Source organism: Pararge aegeria (assembly GCF_905163445.1).
Source record: "Pararge aegeria chromosome W unlocalized genomic scaffold, ilParAegt1.1 SUPER_W_unloc_5, whole genome shotgun sequence".
In the NCBI taxonomy this organism is placed as follows: Eukaryota; Metazoa; Arthropoda; class Insecta; order Lepidoptera; family Nymphalidae; genus Pararge; species Pararge aegeria.
The window spans coordinates 93,352-114,684 of NW_024396991.1; the positions used below are offsets into that span (position 1 = coordinate 93,352).

At 34.7% G+C, this 21,333-nt stretch overlaps 1 pseudogene; it reads left to right on the forward strand.

Annotated features, from left to right (window-relative positions):
- Positions 1-3,563: 3,563 nt before the first annotated feature.
- Positions 3,564-4,618, forward strand: LOC120636853 (annotated as a pseudogene).
- Positions 4,619-21,333: the final 16,715 nt, after the last annotated feature.

A 21,333-nucleotide genomic window follows, 5' to 3' on the forward strand; every position in this document is an offset into this window, starting at 1 on the left:
TATTTCAGTTTACTGAACCTTTCCTTACTTATAGTTTAAAGAATAGATTGTTTACTGATGTTCGTGGCTCGAGTAAAGTATTCGAAGTTAAAAGTAAGTTAAGAAAGGATGAAATGATAATGATGATGATAAAATTATAGGCCGATTTCAATATTGTCAAAAACTTATTTTTCTTCTGAGAATATATATTAATACTAATCAACACGGCTTCCTGCCGCGTAGATCTACGACTACTAACCTCATTGGGTATGTAGCTGATATCGCTGAAGCATTGGATAATAAAATGGAAGTTCATGCAGTTTATACTGATTTTGAAAAGCCTTTGATTTGGTTAATCATGATTTATTATTACTTAAACTTAATCATATGGGTATACATGGCTCCCTATTAAGGTGGTGTGAATCATATTTAAATAACCGATCTCAACTGGTGTCTCTTTTCGGTCACAATTCTGACATTAAATCAATTCCATCCGGAGTTCCACAAGGGTCTCATTTGGGTCCATTTCTCTTCTTGATTTTTATTAATGACCTTAGTCTTACACTCACATGAAATTTTCGTTTTTACGCAAAGATGATCTAAAAATTTATCGCGCCGTTAGAAATAAAAATGATTCTGCATTACTTCAACGAGATATTAATAATATTGTTAACTGGTGTAATAATAATTTAATGGCATTAAACTCCGATAAATGCTTACACATTAAATTCACTAGAAAAAAAATAACAAATAATACAGTATATTATGCGTATAACGACATTCCGTTACGGGAAGTAGAAGTTGTCCTTGATTTGGGCGTACTTTTTGATTGTTCACTATCTTTTCGATACCATTTTGACTCAATCGTGAAAAAAGCTTCAAAATTGTCATGTTTTATATCCCGTCAGATGAAATTGTTCCGAGACCCTTTTTTATCAATTACTATCTATTATTCTATCGTAGTATACTAGAATACTGCAGTCCAGTTTGGTGCCCCACATATAACGTACATAGTGTCCGATTGGAACGCGTTCAAAAACGGTTTATCTACCACCTAGCGTATAACGATAACAAATCTCGTGAGTTGGACTCGTACGAATCACGCTTACGTTCGTACAATATAATGTCACTAAAGAACAGACGTAAAATGCTAGACATGATTTTTTTTTTACAAAGTCATCAATGGAGACATTGAGTCAACGGAAATATTGGAGAGGTTGAAGTTTTGTGTACCGCGTTCGGGTGGTCGCCTGCAAAATCGGAAACCGTTTCATTTACCTTTTTGTCGGACCAAGGCAGGACAACATGCGCCTGTCTTTCGAATTTGCTCACTTTTAAATGCTTACAGAAATAACTGTGACATTTTTAGTAGTTCTTTGACCTCATTCAAAAAACATGTCAAACATTTACTTACATAACTTAAATTAATTTATTTTCCGTTTTAATTTTATATCATCACTATTCATTGTATAGTATTGCAGGTATTAAGTTTTAAATTTTGCTTTATTTGATTAGCTTTTAGATTATCTAAATTAAGCATGCTGTGGTCATTTCTAGAAGGTTTCAATCTCCTGTCTTTCTCTTGTATTTATGTTATTCTCATGATAACGTCATTGGTTGTTACCAGTTTAATGATCCAATAAAAAAAAAAAAAAAAAAATTAGATCAAGAGTTTTTTTGTAAATAAGTACTTGTGTTTTATTTGTATCTTCAGTACTCAAAAATAAATAGTACAAAGTACTTATATAAATAATTCTGCTATGAATTCTCTTTGCAACCTGGCAAATTAAATAAATACCTACTACATAACACACGATACACTACACGATAACGATATCCAACAGAATTTAAAAAAATACTGACATACGTTACGATGGGAATTCTCTTTACAAAATTTAATATGAGTAAGTTATTTTTGAACTACATCCTGAAGAGCTTTAATAATTTATGTCTTCAATTACTATATTTGTATACGAGTAAGGAAAATAGGGTCAAAATGTAAAGCTACAAACTTATTATCCCTAATTAATGTTCAAGGTACATTAGGTACCTTGATAAAATATACTCCTTTATCTTAATATGATTCTTATTCGATAATTCTTGATAAAGATCAAGAGTTCTCTAGTTAGAGGTTATCGAGTTAGAGGTAAATCTTCACATATACTAGAACTACTCACTACTGTGACTATACTTTACGCCGCAGCATTTCTTGATCTTATTACCGAATAATTATGACACGACCTGTAGTAGTGCCAACATGCAATATTAGGCTAATACAACATTACAAGAAGATCCATTGTAGGTGTTGGCTTAATCCAGCTAACGGTAAAGTTAGTAAACAGTTCTACATAGTTTAAAGCTAAAGTTGACACAAAAGATTAGGTATTTGAAATAAATTGGGAAACCATTATTACAACAACAAGTGGTAAGTGGTTATCAAAATTCAAAATTCATTTATTTCAAGTAGGCCTAATATAAGCACTTTTGAAACGTCAAGTCTGTCTGTTTGTATTGACTCTACCACCGGTTCGGAAGGTAGATTCTACCGAGAAGAAGCCGGTAAGAAACTCAGCAGTTGCTCTTTTCCAACATCAATAATTTACATTTTACATTTTAACATTCATTTTTCTATCTTGTGAGAGCTGAAAGCGGAGCCGGATGTTTCCAAGCAACCTTGTCATTAAGAAATTCATCAATTGTATAGTAACCTCGCTGTAATAAATGTGTTTTAACAAATGACCCTAGTACTTGTTCTAGTACTATAATTAATTCAAATAGTTATTTAAACTAGACAACGGGGAAGCTCTGTAATATGAACATTGTACATGTACATGAAGTTTTTAATGATATCCGATGAATCAATATAGCTACAAACATTTTTAAATGTTTTGGAGTAACTTTTTACATATTCAAGGTAAGTTGGAGTCTGATTGTATTGTTTTTCATCATATAGCTCATACAACTTATCCCTGCTTTTGTAAATGCCTATAGCCGCCCAATCACTAAACCTCATTTTTTTATTAAAATCTATGTATTTAATATTAAATACTTTATTAAATGCATTTTCTATTTCATTGAAGAGCGTACGATCAAGATTGTCGGGATGTCAGTTTTCAAAAAAGAGAGCAGGAATTTTGGCTGTAGCGGTAGCCGGTGTATACCTATAACTGTTTCGATCATTCAACTTTGCGTAAAAATATTCCAATTGCGAAATTAATTCGATTAGCTGATTTAAAAACTGCTCATTTCCCTACTCTAGTAAACTAAACTTATTTTAAATATTGTCTAGAAAACTTTTAATAGGATACACTTATAATATTACGGGAACGGTAAGACGATTAAAAAGTTGCCAAGTATAACTGACGCGACTATATATAATTAATTTATACGTGATCGTTAGCGCTTGACAGCTTTTTGAGCATTGCACATAACTCTACAAACAAAACTTTTGTGCGAACACTTAGTAGGTAAATAAGTACAGAGCAAATCCGTTTTACACAAAAGAAAATAATTCAAAATTAAATTTACACTTAAGCGACGACGACTACGTGAATCGTGGGCTATCCGTTTCAGAGATTCTACTCATGTGGAATCTGATGGATATCGTGCGCAAACTCGGAACAAATGAGCAATGTGTTCGATATAGTGAAGATGAAGGGCTGGTCCTTAAGGAACGGCGTTGCGGAAAACATAAAACATTAATGAAAATATGTTACACAACTGGCTGCAAATCTTTTGGCACATTTATATGTGCCAAAGCATCCTGTAAGAAGAAAGGTGGAGGCAGTGGAGTTAAAATCTCCCGAAGACTAGGAACTTTTTTTGAAAATGTTGTGCTTGATTTACCACATGTATATTATTTGATCTATGCATATTCTCAAGGATGGTCTTATAATAAAACAATTCATAAGGACCCATACAAAAGAGAGAAACAGCAATGTTTAAGCCGAAACACAATAAGTGATTGGTTTAATTATTGTAGAGAAGTGGTTGTTATTTACCACCTTGAAAAACTACAGTTTTCTGGAATGATTGGTGGCCCAGGCAAAATTGTGCAGATTGACGAGAGCAAATTTGGAAAACGCAAATATAATAAAGGTAACATACATATAAGTAAGATGACTTTTCACATCTACTTTTTGCCATGCTAAATGTCTAAAATTAATTTTACTTGTTGTAGGATGTCACATAGAAGGACACTGGGTGCTCGGTATGATTGAAGATGGGTCTGAAGATCTCAGACTAGAGGTGTGCCCGGACAATATTAGATCTGCTGAGATGCTGGTGCCACTTATAAAGAAACACGTGGCTGCTGGCACCACAGTTCATACAGATTGTTGGCGGGCATATGATTGCTTGGCAGAACATGGGTACATCCATAAAAAAGTCAACCACTCAGACCCAGACAATCCATTTGTGGCTGAAGATGGGACTCATACTCAACGAATTGAGTCCCAATGGAGAGCGATAAAAAGATATTTTAAAAAACAAAATTACAATAATACACAATTGCAGACGTCATAGTTGAATATTTGTGGAGGCGAAATATTGAGAAATATAAAAAGGATCCATTCCTTGAAGTAATGCAAGGTATAAAACATGTAAAATTAATTAAATAATTAAAATAAAACTTCCATTGTTTCATTTACCACTATCATAGAAAAAAGGTATATTTAACACAGGATAATTAATATATTTATAGGTCAAAATATATTTTAAAAAGCTAGGTTAGGTTAGAACATAAAAGACCATTGAGAACCGAGCGAAGCGGAGCGGAGCGAGGCGTCCCCTAGAATCTGACACTAAAAAGGTATATTTAACATAGGATATTTAATACATAGGTCAAAATCTATTTTAAGAAGCTAGGTTAGGTTAGGTTAGAACATAAAAGACCATTGAGAGCCGAGCGAAGCAGAGCGGAGCGAGACGTCCCCTAGAATCTGACACTAAAAAGGTGTATTTAACATAGGATATTTAATATATAGGTCAATATTCCTATGTAAAAGAAGTGAGGTTATGATTTATAAAAAAATCATTACTCGAAAACTATACTTTTCCGACAAAGGGGAAAGGTGGGGGGGGCTTCCCCTACCTCCCCCCTCCCACTCCCACCCTCGTACGCAAGTACCGGATATCTATACTTTTACCGTACTAAGATGCCTGGTGAATATCTTTATGAATGATATACATAAATACTTATAATATACATTTAAACACCCAGATACTGAAAAACATTCATGCTCGCTACAAACTGTGCCAATCGGCCGTCAAAATAATAATATTGCTTTATTAAGCTTATGAACATAGATCGCAACTTCTTTGTACACAGCCCTAACATACTAAAGGAGTTAGAAGAACTATAACAATTCATTTATAAGAATGTTTGGGTGCCTTACCTCAGATCTTTTGACCTATGTGTGTGTTTCATAATTCCATATATGGACGTTCAATATGGGGGTATTGAACACAGCAGCCAATGCTCCATAGGGTGCTGAGCCACGCACTTATCACGGTCCGACCTGGCCGTTACTTCTTGAAATCCAATGTTAACGGCTTTAGAAACATTAAAAAACACGTTAAACAAGCTAAACACCAAATAGTGCACCAAGTAAATCGCAAAACAACGGTCTTGTGAAGCAGACTTACTAATAGTTGACGACATACTATGATACTACTGACTAACAACCGATGTGGGCGGAACTCTGTTAGCAAAAAATGTACGACAGTTCAATCTTTTGTTAAACTCTTTTCGTAAATAAACGACGTTTACTTACCATTTTTCGTTGTTAAAACCAAAAAAATATATATGACTGAGCGTAGACAGAGAATTTACTTCTCTGTCTACGCTCTTAATCCTATCTATTGCCCTGGGCCAAGTCTGCAAGGCTATTCTGAATAATGCCATCTCGATATCGAAGCTCACTTAAGTGAGAAAGATCACTTCGAAAGCGATCTCACATGACCTTGATATGATATTCTCTAAACACCTGGCACGCACTTGCGAAGTGAAGTGAGTTTCGAATTCGAAGCTCGAACAAATAGAGATGGCCTTAGTTGTAATAAACGAATCGGTAAAATATTATATCCTTCTTTTATAAAAACACGTAGACATTTTCTATTAATTCTTTAATTTTGTATTTTATTAGTTTGTTATGTAGGCTATAAAAAATAAATCAGAGTTTTTGATGATGGAAATACTGAAATAACATTTATATAGGCTGTATGACGAAATATCTTTGCCTTACATTAAAAAATGTACAAGTGACAGTTAATGTGAATTTTTTTTTAACAATGACTAACTTTAGCACCATGGAAAGATCGTCGCATCCCTCTCGTTTTAGGTTATATTTACCACAATATTTTGTACAACGTAAGTTGTTGAAATTCTCAATAATTAACTACTTTAGTCGATAATGACATTAAATTTTTTAACTCGGCATACTTCAATTCATCTACGATTGCTACATTCATACCATACCCTGTGCATCCACCAGCGCCATTGTGGAGGATTTTTGAACTGTTATTTAGCGCATACACTGGACACTTTTTCAACTTTTCTCCCATATAAGATGACTCTCCTTACCTCTACCCTCCATAGCGTGAATGGCTGGACCGATTTCACTAATTCTGTTTTTGTTTTATTTGTTATTATTAAGAGAAGGTTCTTACGAAAAAAAATATTAAGAAAATCTCTCAGAATTATTGAAAAATATACATTTAATTTTGCATATTTAAAAAAACGCGCGTAACGAATGTCAATGTCATTCACAGCCATAGACTATATTGAAAGAGCATTGTTTGTTCGGACACGTGGTTACTTAATTAAATTCGAACATCATTTGTTCGGCTACGTGGTTACTTAATTAAATTCTATGGGAGAAAAGTTGAAAAAGTGTCCAGTTGTTGCGCTAAATAACAGTTCAAAAATCCTCCACAATGGCGCTGGTGGATGCACAGGGTATGGTATGAATGTAGCAATCGTAGATGAATTGAAGTATGCCGAGTTAAAAAATTTAATGTCATTATCGACTAAAGTAGTTAATTATTGAGAATTTCAACAACTTACGTTGTACAAAATATTGTGGTAAATATAACCTTACTTCCTTGTATCTCCATACTTCCTTGTTTATTTTTCAAGCCTACTCTAACAATATTTATATTTGGCGCTTCTTTTAAGAGTTACCCTGATGCAAATGTCGCGCCATCCTAATTTAATACATTTTGACGACACTTTTTCATATACACAGATGACTCTCCTTACCTCTACCCTCCATACTATTTAGTAATCTGTGGTAGTACATTGGCTTTATAAAAAAGGTAATCTGTGATAAAATATTAAAAAAGCGCGGGAAACTTCGAATTTGGCAGACGTGGTTTTTAGGTTTTAATTTTTAATTATTGAAAAAAGTGGATCAGATAAGGAATTTAGTGTTTAAGAGTATTTAGTAAATTGTTTCTAGATATCTTTTTTATTATTTTGTGTTATTATTAGTGTATGTATTAATTATTGAGAGTTGGTAAGTTTTTTTTCTTTATATGGGGGTCGATCCCCCGGACGACCCCGGAGGTCCGGGGCCTGGCCCTGGACCTCCTGTAGGATATAACGTCATCATTGATGATTCGTCAATGGACACTGAGGATGGCTTTGTTCCTCCTTCACAACGAAAACGCACGAAACCGCGAAAAAGGTGTCGTCATTGCAATTGTAAAAAACGAAAGAGTAAGGATGGAAAATTGTATGTCCAAGCATGTCAGTGCGAAGACTCTGACGGAAAAATTATTCCAATTGTTTTAGATGATATTAAAGATGAGAACAAAAATATGTTACCTCCTAAAAGCCATGCCCCACCGGTCAATACTGGTGCCAACATGACTCAATCCACTGCCTCGGGTCTCTCACAACCACTACCTAGAAAGTATGTTAGCACAGATTCCGGCCCTTTCACTGTCCACATACAAAGAGTCACCTCATCCCCAAATGATCCAATTACTTTGCATCCAATACAGTTTGGCAAAGATTTGAAAAAATATAAAATAAATAATATTGTTAATGGCAGTTTAAAACGCATAGGCAGAAATAGATTGTCCATGGCTTTTTCCAATTATGAGGATGCCAACTTGTTTACAGAGAGCTCATTGATAGTGGGCCTCTCTTACAAAGTTTTCATTCCTAGCTTTACTGTTACACGAGTGGGTATAGTGAAAGGTGTGCCCCAAGACTGGACGGAAGAAGATATCCAGGAAAATATCAATGTTCCTATAGGATGTGGTAAAATCATAAAGGTAAGACGTATTAAAAGAAAAAATGTTACTGATGGTACAGCTTCATTTTCAAATACAAACATGGTTGTATTGACGTTTGATGGTCAAATTTTACCAAAAAGGGTTTACATGTGTTATACAGCACTCCCTGTTGAATTATATATTTTCCCAACCATCCAGTGCTACAATTGTTGCAAATTTGGCCACACTAAAATTCAATGCAGATCCAAGCCCCGTTGCTTTAAATGTGGGGATGAACACCCCTCAGACACTTGTGCTGTTGTCTCTGATAATGCTCGTTGTCTTCATTGCACAGGTCGCCACTTTACGACTAGTAAGTTGTGTCCAGAATTTTCTAGACAGCAGAAAATCAAAATTTCAATGGCCCAGAGCTGCATATCATATGCAGAGGCGGCTAAAGTCCATCCCCCTTCTACATCAAAGTCTTATGCTGATGTAGCTGCTACCTCTCCTCCACAATCTGAAAATGAAAATCATCCTTCATCAAACTTCAATTCATATGTACCATCAGCACCAAACAGTTCTCATAAAAAAACTGTGTTTGTTCAACGTTGTGTACCTCCAAAACAAACTGGAGGATATGACCGTTCCATGCATCAATCGATTGACAGTGATTACAATAATCCTAATTCTCAGATGCCTGATGGTTATGTCTTAAAACAGAGATCATCAAATACAATCCCACAACAATCCATTGCAGAATTAATTTTGGAACTTATAAAATTACTCTCTAATTCTAGTTTAAATAACACTTCTAATACTATCTCTTCACCGTCCAACGTCGCAAATTCTTTATTGACAGCTCTAAACCAAATCTTTAATTATGGACCACAAAATCCTTCAGTGGAACTGTAGGAGTGCCATAAGCAAAAAAACTGATATTCTTTACTTGCTAAATAAATATAAGCCTATGGCTATGTGTCTCTCTGAGACATGGTTAAAACCAGAGTTCTCTTTCAGGATCTCTGGTTTTGTTACTGTGAGAAATGATAGGCTTGATGGATATGGTGGAGTGGCCATACTCATTGCCAAAGCTTTCTCCTATAAAATTTTTTCACTCCCTCCGCTCAGTGATGGCATTAATGCCATTGCTGTGATTGTAAATAAAATTTGTATTATTTCTGTTTATATTCCTCACCCTTCTTATTCCTTATATAATGAGTTTAGTCATTTACTTACTACTTTACCTAGTCCATTTTTAGTACTTGGGGATTTCAATTGTCAAAATCAGTCATGGGGTAGTACTAGTTCTAATTATTATGGTGAATTGATGGCAGATATTTTAGACTCTCAAAATATATGTATTTTGAACAATGGCACTCCAACTCGACGTACTGGTCCTGGTGAATGCCTTAGTGCTCCTGACCTATCTCTTTGCTCTCCAAGTATGGCCTCTCTGATATCCTGGAGTGTACTTAATCATTCTTATGGCAGTGATCACTTACCACTTGTTCTTACTTTACCTATCTCTTGCCCTCCTTCTAACCAACAATACAGTTCTAAATTAAAACATAAGCTGCCAGATGACTGGACTACATTTAAACATTATGTTGATTCAAAAATATCTAGCCTTCCTACGGTTAAAGATGGTAATGAAACAATATGTGCAGATGCATTTAGTAAAATTCTTATTGATGCTGCTAACACTTTATTCCCACAACGAGGTAATAGACAAGGTAAAATTCCATTTCCCCCTTGGTGGGATCATGAATGCACAATTGCCATTAAGCAACGGAAAGAGGCTGAGAAAAAATATTGTTCCATGATGACTACGGATAATTTTGAAAATTATTCTCAAACAGTTTCTACAACTCGTAAGCTCCTCAAAAAGAAGAAATTTGAGGGTTGGAAACGATTTTGCGAGTCCATAAGTCCTGATATTTGTCCATCGGTAGTTTGGAGAAATATTAGAAGGTTTAAATCAGCTTTCTATGAATCTCCATCTGGTGCATTACCTATTGAGCTAGCCGACCAATTTATGGATAAGTTGGCTCCTCCATCAGTTCCTGACTTTAATAATGTCCAGTGTTGTACTTTTTCCTCTAAAGCTTGTAGTTATACAGACCTCAATGCTCCCTTTTCTTTGTCTGAACTAGAAGGGGTTTTATCTTATGTAAAAGATTCATCCCCAGGCGAAGACGGCATTACTTACTCTTTCTTAATAAACAGCAGTGTCGCTTCCTTGAACTACTATTTGAGTATTATTAATGCCATTGTGTTGTCTGGTAATATTCCTTCTTCTTGGAAAACCCAAGCTATAATTCCCATATTAAAACCAAACAAACCAGCCTCTGATGTTTCTTCTTTTCGCCCAATAGCCCTATCCTCTGTTCTTGCTAAAATAGCTGAGCATCTTGTTAAAAACAGGTTAGAATTTTTCATTGAAAATAATAATATTTTGACAGCTAATCAGCTGGGATTCAGAAAAGGCCGTAGTACCACAGACAATATTAGTATTTTGGTTTCGGATATTTGGCTAGCTTTCTCGAGTAATGAGTCGGTTCTTGCGGCCTTTCTTGATATCAGCTCAGCGTATGATAATGTGCTGATCTCAGTTATGCATAGAAAACTTCATGACCTCCATGTACCACAATTATTAATTACATTTATTATCAATATGCTTTCGGAGAGGTGTATTAAATTAGACCTACATAACGGTACTCAACTTTCAAGGCTGGCATGGAGAGGTTTACCCCAGGGGTCCGTCCTCAGTCCATTACTGTATAATATTTATACATATGATTTAGAAAAATCATTAAACTCTGATGTAAATATTTTGCAATATGCTGATGATCTACTCTTATACAAATCGGATAAGTGTATTGAAAATTCTAGTAACTGTTTAACTACAACTCTTAAAAAGCTAAATTACTGGTTAGATATCCACGGACTGGAATTGTCTGTTAATAAAAGCACTGTTGTTCTATTTTCTAGACGGAGAATCTATCCCGATTTCAACGTCCTTTATAGGGATAATCCTATCCCTGTAAAGTCTGAAGCGAAATTCTTGGGCTTTACAGGGATAATCCTATCCCTGTAAAGTCTGAAGCGAAATTCTTGGGCTTTATTTTAGACTCCAGACTTACTGGAGTTCCTCACTGTAACTATATTGTAGCTAAGTGTGAAAAAAACTTACATATGATCAGGTGTCTAACCGGTGTCTGGTGGGGTGCTCATTCTTTTTCCTTGCGTCTTATTTATAATGCCCTTATTCGTAGCTTATTAGATTACGCCACTTTTATTCTAGAGCCCTGTAGTGCCGTTGCTCTTAGGAAATTAGATAGCGTGCAGGCAAAAGCGCTAAGGATCATCCTTGGTGCTATGAAATCTACTCCTATCAATGCTATGCAAATAGAGTGCGTTGAACCCCCTCTATGTTTAAGACGACAATTTCTAGCTGATAGGTATCTATTTAAAGCTATGCAATTTTCACAGCATCCTTTACGTGATAAACTTCAACTCCTCTTAGAATTTATAGATACTTGTTCGTACTGGTCCCATAAATCTGCCCCGTGTCTTATCAAAAGCTATCGAATGTTTTGCTCCATACAAGCGCCGATCTATAGTACATATTGCTATCCTACTTTTTGATGTTAGAATTAATCCAGGTATTCCAAGAAACCAGTTGGAAGCTCCTCAATATGTAAACATATTAAAAGAAAATAAATTTTCTGATTTTCATTATATGTATAGTGATGCTTCTAAGCATTCACCGGATGGCCCGGTTGGAGTTGGAGTTTTTCATGTTCAATATAATATTGTCCAGAAAATATAACTTCCACCGGAATCATCAGTATTTACTGGAGAATGCTTTGGTTTGTTAAAATCTGTTGAATATATTCTTCTTGCCAAACTTAAGGAATCTATCATATTTACCGACTCTATGAGTGCTCTGCAAGCTTTATCTAGATTTCCATTTAAGTATGCCCAGATAAGCCATGTTATTTTAAAAATTAGAAACCTCCTGCTTACTTGTAATGAAAAAGGCTATACAGTGGTGTTTTCCTGGGTACCAGGTCACACTGGAATTTCTGGAAATGAACGTGCTGACCAGCTTGCCAATGAGGCTATATCATGCGGAGATATTGCCGACTATTGTAACTATGCCTATGATTTATGTGCACTGCCAAAACATTCCCTTCAGGAATCTTGGAAAATGGCTTGGTCGATTTCTAGCCAGTCAAAGGGTAAATCTTTCGCTAGGATTCAAAACTCTATTCCGTCAAAGCCATGGTTCTCGGATTTAAAGTTGAGCAGGAGAGTGACATGTATCTTGACGCGTATGCGTTTGGGCCACGTTTGTTCTCCTGTGCAACTGGCGAAATTTGGAATTGTGGATAGTGATTTGTGCGAATGTGGTGAGGTGGGGGACCTGAACCGCATATTCTTATCATGCTCAAAATATAACCGGGATTCATTTTACCAGGGTCTTATTAAGTTAAACATCCCACTTCCTACTTCCGTTGACATCCTCTTGTCCATTAATGAATCATGTATATATAAACTTTTTTCCTCATTTTTCCTATTGTATGATATTAAGTTGTAAATAAGTAGCTAGTTTAAATATTCCGTATTATTAAATTATATTATTATTAAATCCATATTATTATACTATTTAATCCTTTCCTGATCCTATTAATTCTTTTCGAAATTCCGTTTCCTTTTTATAAAAAACTTAGTTTTTTTTTCAATGTAAAAAGTTTCCTCGTTTTAAAAAAAAAAAAAATGTATAAATAAGAAAAACACTTGACCACAGAATAAGCAATTGACTATGGTTCAATCGCTCAGCGCGCAGAACCAATAAACCAAAAAAAAGAAAAAGATAAAATATTACTCGATTTAATCACGGTAAGTTCACAGCTTCATATTGATTTTTAGTAACTTTTGGTGACTACACAATACTATAATTCGGTATACATGGTTATACAGAAAATGTATAAGAGCTTTTTATTTTTTCAGTTGGATTTTCGTTTTTAACAATGCCATTAACCAGACGTACAAGCTTAGGCCGCAGAACTCGAAATACGGCAAGTCAAAGAAATATAAGAGCAAATCAAACTGATGAGCAACGCGAAGCGCGAAATGAATTTGAACGGAATCTATATCAAGATAGAAATGTTGTGTTTAATCCCCACAGAGCTGCATTCAATTATAATGTGGCAATTGATTACAGTTCAGAGCAAATTGTTGCTATTGGACTAATGAATATTGTGTGTCCACATTGCAAGGCATTAAAATTCAAAAATTAAGCCCCTGGATTGTGTTGCGCCAGCGGCCAAGTCAAATTGACGCCATTGGTACCGCCACCAGAGCCACTACATTCATTGGTTTCTGGAATTGGCCAAGATTCTAATCATTTTTTGACTCTTATCCAGCAGTACAATAATTGCTTTCAAATGACATCATTTGGGGCAACAAAAGTTATTCGGGACAATTTTATGCCTACTTTCAAAGTAAGTATAATGGCAAACATTTTTTTTAGTTTTACAACCATGTAGCTGGTGCAAAATATGTTGAGCCAGTAATTTGTTTATTTTGTAAACAATAAGTCAAATACATAATAATAGTCTATAATCCAATGACTTAATCAGCAACATTTTATAACATGTTGTATTTCATAGTGGCATGAGCAAGGTATTCCAATACTTGGTAAAGCCTACTACCTAAAGCTGCAATGGAAAGCTGTTCAATGTTGAGGTTTAAAGTAGTTTTAATTTGAAAAAATGATGTGAAGTATTGTGGCAATATTTTGTGAGCCACATGGTGGTACAATTTGCTATACAATTGCCTATATACATATTAATATTCTTGCAGATTCAGGGTCAAATATATCATCGAACAGGTTCCTTATTGCCTATGCCCGATGAAGACTATAAATTTTTGCAAATATATTTTATGGGCAATTCAGCAAGAGAAGTCGATCAGCGTTGCGCACACAACAACTCAGTGAAAAGATCCATTGTGGAACAACTTCAAACATTTTTCCATCAACACAATGAATTAGTTGCATTATACACAACTGCATTAGACCGCATGCCATCAGATAATCACAAAATTGTCATCAGAGCCGATAAGGCGCCTGCAGGACAACATGCTGGACGTTTTAATGCGCCAACAATTGATGAAGTGGCTATTGTTGTCGTGGGTGAAAATTTAGAAAACCGAGACATTGTTTTACATCGGCGGAACGATCAGCTTCAGCGTGTGTCTGAAACACATCGATCATATGATGCCTTACAATATCCTATCTTATTTTGGCAAGGTGAAGACGGCTATCATTTTTCAATGAAGATGATAAATCCAGTTACAGGTAAATTATTAACAATATGTTTACTACATTAAAATATATGTTTACTAACTTAAAATTTATATTATTAACACAAAAAATTGTTTACAGGTGCTGACAATAAGTAGCAGAAACTATTACTGGAAATGATGGATATCCACTTTATCGCCGCCGATCCATTGATGACAATGGAAAGTCAACAATAGTCAAAGTAAATCGACAGGACGTTGAAGTTGATAATCGTTGGGTTGTTCCGTTTTCGCCATTACTCTGCAAGGCATATAAAGCACACATAAACGTCGAATTTTGCCATTCCGTAAAATCCATTAAATACATTTGCAAGTATGTGAACAAAGGTAGTGATATGGCTGTCTTCGGAGTTGCTGCCGATAATTCTAATGATGAAGTCACTCAATATCAAATGGGCCGCCATGTTAGTAGTAACGAAGGCATGTGGCGTATATTTTCGTTTCCTATACATGAACGACACCCTACTGTTGTTCACTTGGCCGTACATTTGGAAAATGGTCAACGGGTGTATTTTACAGATGCAAACGTATTACAACGAGTTAACAGGCCACCATCGACAACATTAACCAGCTTCTTTGAAATGTGCCAGATTGATGATTTTGCCAGAACGCTACTTTACCCCGAAATGCCAAGATATTATACCTGGAATCAATCATCAAAAAAATTCCAACGACGAAAACGAGGACAGTCAGTTCCAGGTTATCCACAAGTATTTTCCACCGATGCACTAGGCCGTCTTTATGCAGTCCATCCCAGTCAAGACGAGTGTTTTTATTTGCGTTTACTGTTAGTCAATGTTCGTGGTCCAACATCATTCCAACATCTGCGAACTGTTAATGGTGTATTGTGTGGCACATACAGAGAAGCCTGTCAACATTTGGGATTGTTAGAGAATGACACTCATTGGGACCACACTCTCGAAGATGCTGAAGTTGTTTGGAAAACACTTCTCCAGACTGGTCTTCCTGCAATTCAACTCTCATGTTTATACTCAATTTAAGTGTTTTAATGTATTTCCATAAAATGGACGACTTCAAACATGCATTTAGTTCATCAGCTGGCGTTGAGCGTGGAACAACTGGCAATATTTGTCGAAAATCACCTGCCAATAGTATCATTGCACCACCAAACCGGTTTTTGTTATTTCGTAAATCTTGCATTGAGCGATCTAATGCCTCCAAAGATTTTTTGTGTGCCATCGTGCATTCATCCCGAATGATCAATCTGGTTTGCTGCAGCACTTTGGCCATGGCAGAATTCCTCGAAAGGTTGCAAGTTGGAGTTTCATTTATTTGAAGGTTCAACGGCAACTTGAGAGCCGAATGAGCTGTTCGACCGCCTTCCAACAACGTAGCTGCAATACCTGATGAAGCTAGGGCTAGTGCAATTCCATTTTGCGATCGAATCGTGGCCAAAATCAATGATAACAAAAACGTTTTTCCAGTTCCACCAGGAGCATCTAAAAAATAAAATCCACCAGTTCCATCGTTCACTACTTTCATGAGCGTATCGTAGGCATATTTTTGTTGTTGATTTAAAAGGGGAACTGTTCTATCAACCATTTCTCGTAATGTTTCAGAATCGTATTGAGCTTCGCGTCTCAATTCTTGATCAAATGACTCGTGGGGCATTGGGCGATTGGGTGCTATCATTCCTATTTGTGTTAATACTTTGTTGGTAAGCATCAAGCACATGTCCTCAATTAAAATTAATGCTTCATTGTGAATTTCTTCGTTCTTTTGGATATCTGCATTCGATGTTCTAAGGCGCATCTGATGCAACATATCTTCCGCCATATGATCTTTGTATTTATGCCATAAATCAGTCGGTGTTGATGGGAAGCATGTAGACAAAATTATAGAAAATAATGTTCGTATTTGTTTAGCACTTGCTGTCGATACATCATCTGGATACATTACATTCCCTACCAATTTTTGTAACTTTTGTGAATCAAAGACCGAACTCATGGAGATGGTTTTTCCAAACATTGCTCAAAATTACGTAAATCACGTTTGGTTAAGCGAACGTGTTATATTGGCCGCAAAAAATGTTGATGTGAACGAAATAAATTTTCAGATTCAAGAGAAAATAGCTGGCGAATTGAAGAATTACAAATCAGTTGATTCCGTTACTAATGAAGATGAAGTTGTCAATTATCCAACAGAATTTTTAAATTCGCTGGAATTGTCCGGCTTACCACCTCATAATCTGCAAATAAAAATAGGATCAGTAATTATTATGTTACGGAACATAAACCAGCCACGTCTGTGTAATGGCACTCGGCTTGCGGTGAAGAAACTATTGAACAATGTCATCGAAGCCACAATTTTGAAAGGGAAGTACAAAGGCGAAGATGTTTTAATCCCACGCATCCCTATGATACCGAACGACATGCCATTCAGCTTTAAGCGTTTACAGTTTCCAGTGCGGCTTGCATTTGCAATGTCAATAAATAAATCGCAAGGGCAGTCGCTAAGTGTATGTGGCATCAACCTAGAAAATCCATGTTTTTCACATGGCCAATTATATGTCGCCTGTTCCCGTGTCGGAAAACCATCAACATTATTTATTTACGCGCCAGAACTTAAAACTAAAAATATAGTTTATCAAAAAGCATTAGAGTAGAGAGAAGCAGTGAAGGGTACAGAGACTATTAGTTGCTTTCTAGAGCGCGCGTGGTATTGAGCTGTGTTTACTTAAAAATGCCAAGTTGTTCAATAGCGATTTGTAAAAACATTAGTGCAATTATTGAATCCTATGGAATAAACACTATTATGAAAATATATATTTTGTTTTTTATTTAATTAAATTAGTAAGGTCCTTTTCAGGTATAGCGAGACCAGGGAATTATGGATTCATTTTTATATGGAGGATATTATAGATTCCAGTTCAAATTAAATAGGTACTCATACCTAAGATAGGTCAGCTATACAAAATAAAGTAGTGCATCATTGCTACGCTAAGGCGGTACGAAGTTCGCCGGGTCAGCTAGTTATGTTATAAAATATAAATCTTACAACTACTTATATTATGAACTATTGAATTAGGCAGCCTTGTAGGCCAACATTTACACAAGTAAAGAAAGAACAATAATAGGAGATTCAAATGTACAGATGCTTTAAAAAATAGTCTTAAATATTTTTGGCCCCTAGTAGCCCTTGTATAAATGGATGTATAATGCTAGCTCTAAATGTAACAAATCAATTAAATAGTAAATTACAATTTATCATTGATATCTTATGAAAATATTACCAATATTACCAAACAAAATTAAATTAGTAGCCAAAACACTTTTAAGCATCTTAATTACAATAGTGAGTGATCGAAGGGTTTTTAAATCTTGATTACCTTAAATTGACTTCAGTTTGATTTACAAAGGTACAAAATACAAAATCCTAGATCATGTATACTGAAAAACTGCACTAATTTTGAACAGGACGGAATGTCCTTAAATTTCTTTACAACATAAATATCTGCCACATTAACATCAAGATCTTTTTACTTACACATGTTTTAATAATTTTTTTTTTTTTAAGTGCAGTAGTGGCAGATTCTTCAGAAAAAGATCTATTTTTTTTTTGTACCAAACCTTTTAATTTGTATATGGAACACTTTTAATAATATAAGTTATATTAAGGTTTTGTGCTCTGCACAATCATTTAAAAAGTCAAAATTTTCAGACAATTTTAAACTTGACAATAAATTATGCATTAAAGCTTTTTTATGTGCATTATCTGCCAAAAAAAGTATTTAAATAAGTGGAACAAAATTCCACACAGAGGACAAACTTTTTGTTACTAGTAATTTAAAGATTCTTTATAGTCATTATATTCTTTAAATTGTGCAAAAGAATGCATAGCAGTAGCAGTTAACAGAGCTACACATTTTTCACATGCATTCTTGTAATTTTTGATTAAAAATCCGCAGACATAAGCACATGCTTGTAATTCCCCACTCTCCTCCAATACTTCCTGGTGTACAAGGGCGGATCACATAGTCGTGGTCAAGTCGAGAACTTATAATTTAATTTTGATGGCAATAGATAGAAGTAAAAAGTAGGTATTTTATTAATGTACCTAAGTACTGCACTTAAATTTTTTTATTCTTTATTGTACAAGTACATAATGCCATCTTCTCTTGAAGACATCCAGAGAAGTATTATCACTCACGGAATGAGGCAGCCAATTTATATTCCATAACCGTGGTGAATGATTTGCCATAACAGCTAGATGACGCAAAACTCCGCTAGAGTGAAGGGGTGGGTTCAACAAGTGTGTAGTGCATAAACTAAGAATTTATAACTTAGTATAAACGGTATATACTCGTAGCATAAAATATTAACAAAACAACAACATACTTTATAAAGTAGGTTTAGTATACTCGTATAAGTTCAATTGCCAAACAATAAGAAATAACATAATTCAGAGAACTAACAAAAATAACATTTAAGTTAAAACACACGCACTGGAATAATGAAAAAGTGACTACTTTCCATTTCTTGTAATTAGTGAATTTGCAGCAATAAGTTTTAAGAATAGTAAAGGTACACTAATAAACACATTAAAGGTAGAAAGAGATTTAAGTTTTTTAACTTAGAACTACGTTATGATATGTTGAAGTTTAGTCATTTCGATTGAGGTTAGGTCTAGTTAGACATTAAGTAGTCGAGATAATTTAAATTTTCGTTGCGTTCATTCCCAAACTTTGCCAATACTGACAAATCCAAATAATATTTTGGATTTGTCAATATTTCAGTTCCGTTGTGACCACAATCCATGCAATTGGGTTGAAATATCGACAAATATAATCGTGGTAGGTATGTACCCGTTAACTATATTTAAGAAATGTTGATTAACCACGAAAATCTTAATTTAAAATCTTTAATTTATTTTATTTATTTATTTTACATCTTATTAGTACAGCAGGGCCACTTACACTTACAAGGAAGAACTACATAATTTGTGGATAACTAAGACAATTAATGAAAGATGACATAGAATAAAAGGAACAGATTAAAAAAATATATTTATATATGAATATAAATATATATTAATAAATAAATAATAAATAAATATATTACGACAATACACACATCGCCATCTAGCCCCAAAGTAAGCGTAGCTTGTGTTATGGGTACTAAGATGCCTGGTGAATATCTTTATGACTGATATACATAAATACTTATAATATACATTTAAACACCCAGATACTGAAAAACATTCATGCTCGCTACAAACTGTGCCAATCGGCCGTCAAAATAATAATATTGCTTTATTAAGCTTATGAACATAGATCTTAACTTCTTTGTACACAGCCCTAACATACTAAAGGAGTTAGAAGCACTATAACATTTCATTTATAAGAATGTTTGGGTACCTTACCTCAGATCTTTTGACCCATGTGTGTGTTTCATAATTCCATATATGGACGTTCAATATGGGGGTATTGAACACAGCAGCCAATGCTCCATAGGGTGATGTGCCACGCACTTAACACGGTCCGTCCTGGCCGTTACTTCTTGTACTTGTAAAAAACACGTTAGACAAGCTAAATTGCACCAAGTAAATCGCAAAACAACGGTCTTGTGAAGCAGACTTACTAATAGTTGACGACATACTATGATACTACTGAGTAACAACCGATGTGGGCGGTTGTGAACTCTGTTAGCAAAAAATGTACGACAATTCAATCTTTTGTTAAACTTTTTTCGTAAATAAACGACGTTTTTCGTTGTTAAAACCAAAAAAATATATAATAATAATAAAGTTTTTTATTAGAGGCATATAAACACAGAACAATATTACTCCAAGGAGAAGAAGTACAACTACATACAAAAATGTGCAGACTATTCGCCGCCACGCCATCTGTTAATGGTTCCACACAACAAAAATTGTGGCGGGAAATTATTGAATGAAATTTTGGAAGTTTTCGAACTGTGATGGCTGAAATAAAAATATTTAAAACACCGTAGAATAATAATTCGGTGTTTTACATATTTTTATTCCAGCCATCGTAGTTTGCAAAATAGTTCTTTTTACCTATTTTTTCGTATGCAGATAGAGTGAAGAAAACACAACATAGGATTTGGTTATATCTTTTATTATTTTTATACATGTTTTAAAATAGTTATTTTTCTTAGTAATGAATTTTTACTAGCTTCTGCCGCAAAAGTTCTGTTTTTTAAAATACAAAACCTTTTAATGCATATTGCTAACACACTATTAAGAATATGAGTAGTGTTTTCAACTTTATGAGTCATGCATCCATCTAACCAGCTGAAGGATATTCTGTCCTTTAATTTTCTATTTAATGTTTTTTTTAACTCTCCCGTATGTGAATTCATATTCAAAAATTCATTAATGTAAGTTGCACATAACTCAACGCATTGTATGAACTCAGCAGTAACATAATTCAAGCTAGACTTTCTTTCATTATATTCCTTAAAACTATTAAATATGTGCACTGGTTCTATAGAATTCGATAGCATAATTTCTTTGCAACTAATACATGTATTGTTTTTAAGTTTTTTTAATACAAATCCACATACATAGGCACATGCCTGGTTCTCCGCATTATCCTCTGTGTCCTCATTAATGTCAGTAACATCAATATCGTACAACTCATTAGGTGATGACACTGGTACATGCGTTCTAGTTTTCAAATATGTGGTCATATTAGTTAATAGTGTGTTAGCATCATCTTCACAATTTTTACTATTACATTTATATTTTAAATTATTTACAATGCTGGTTTTT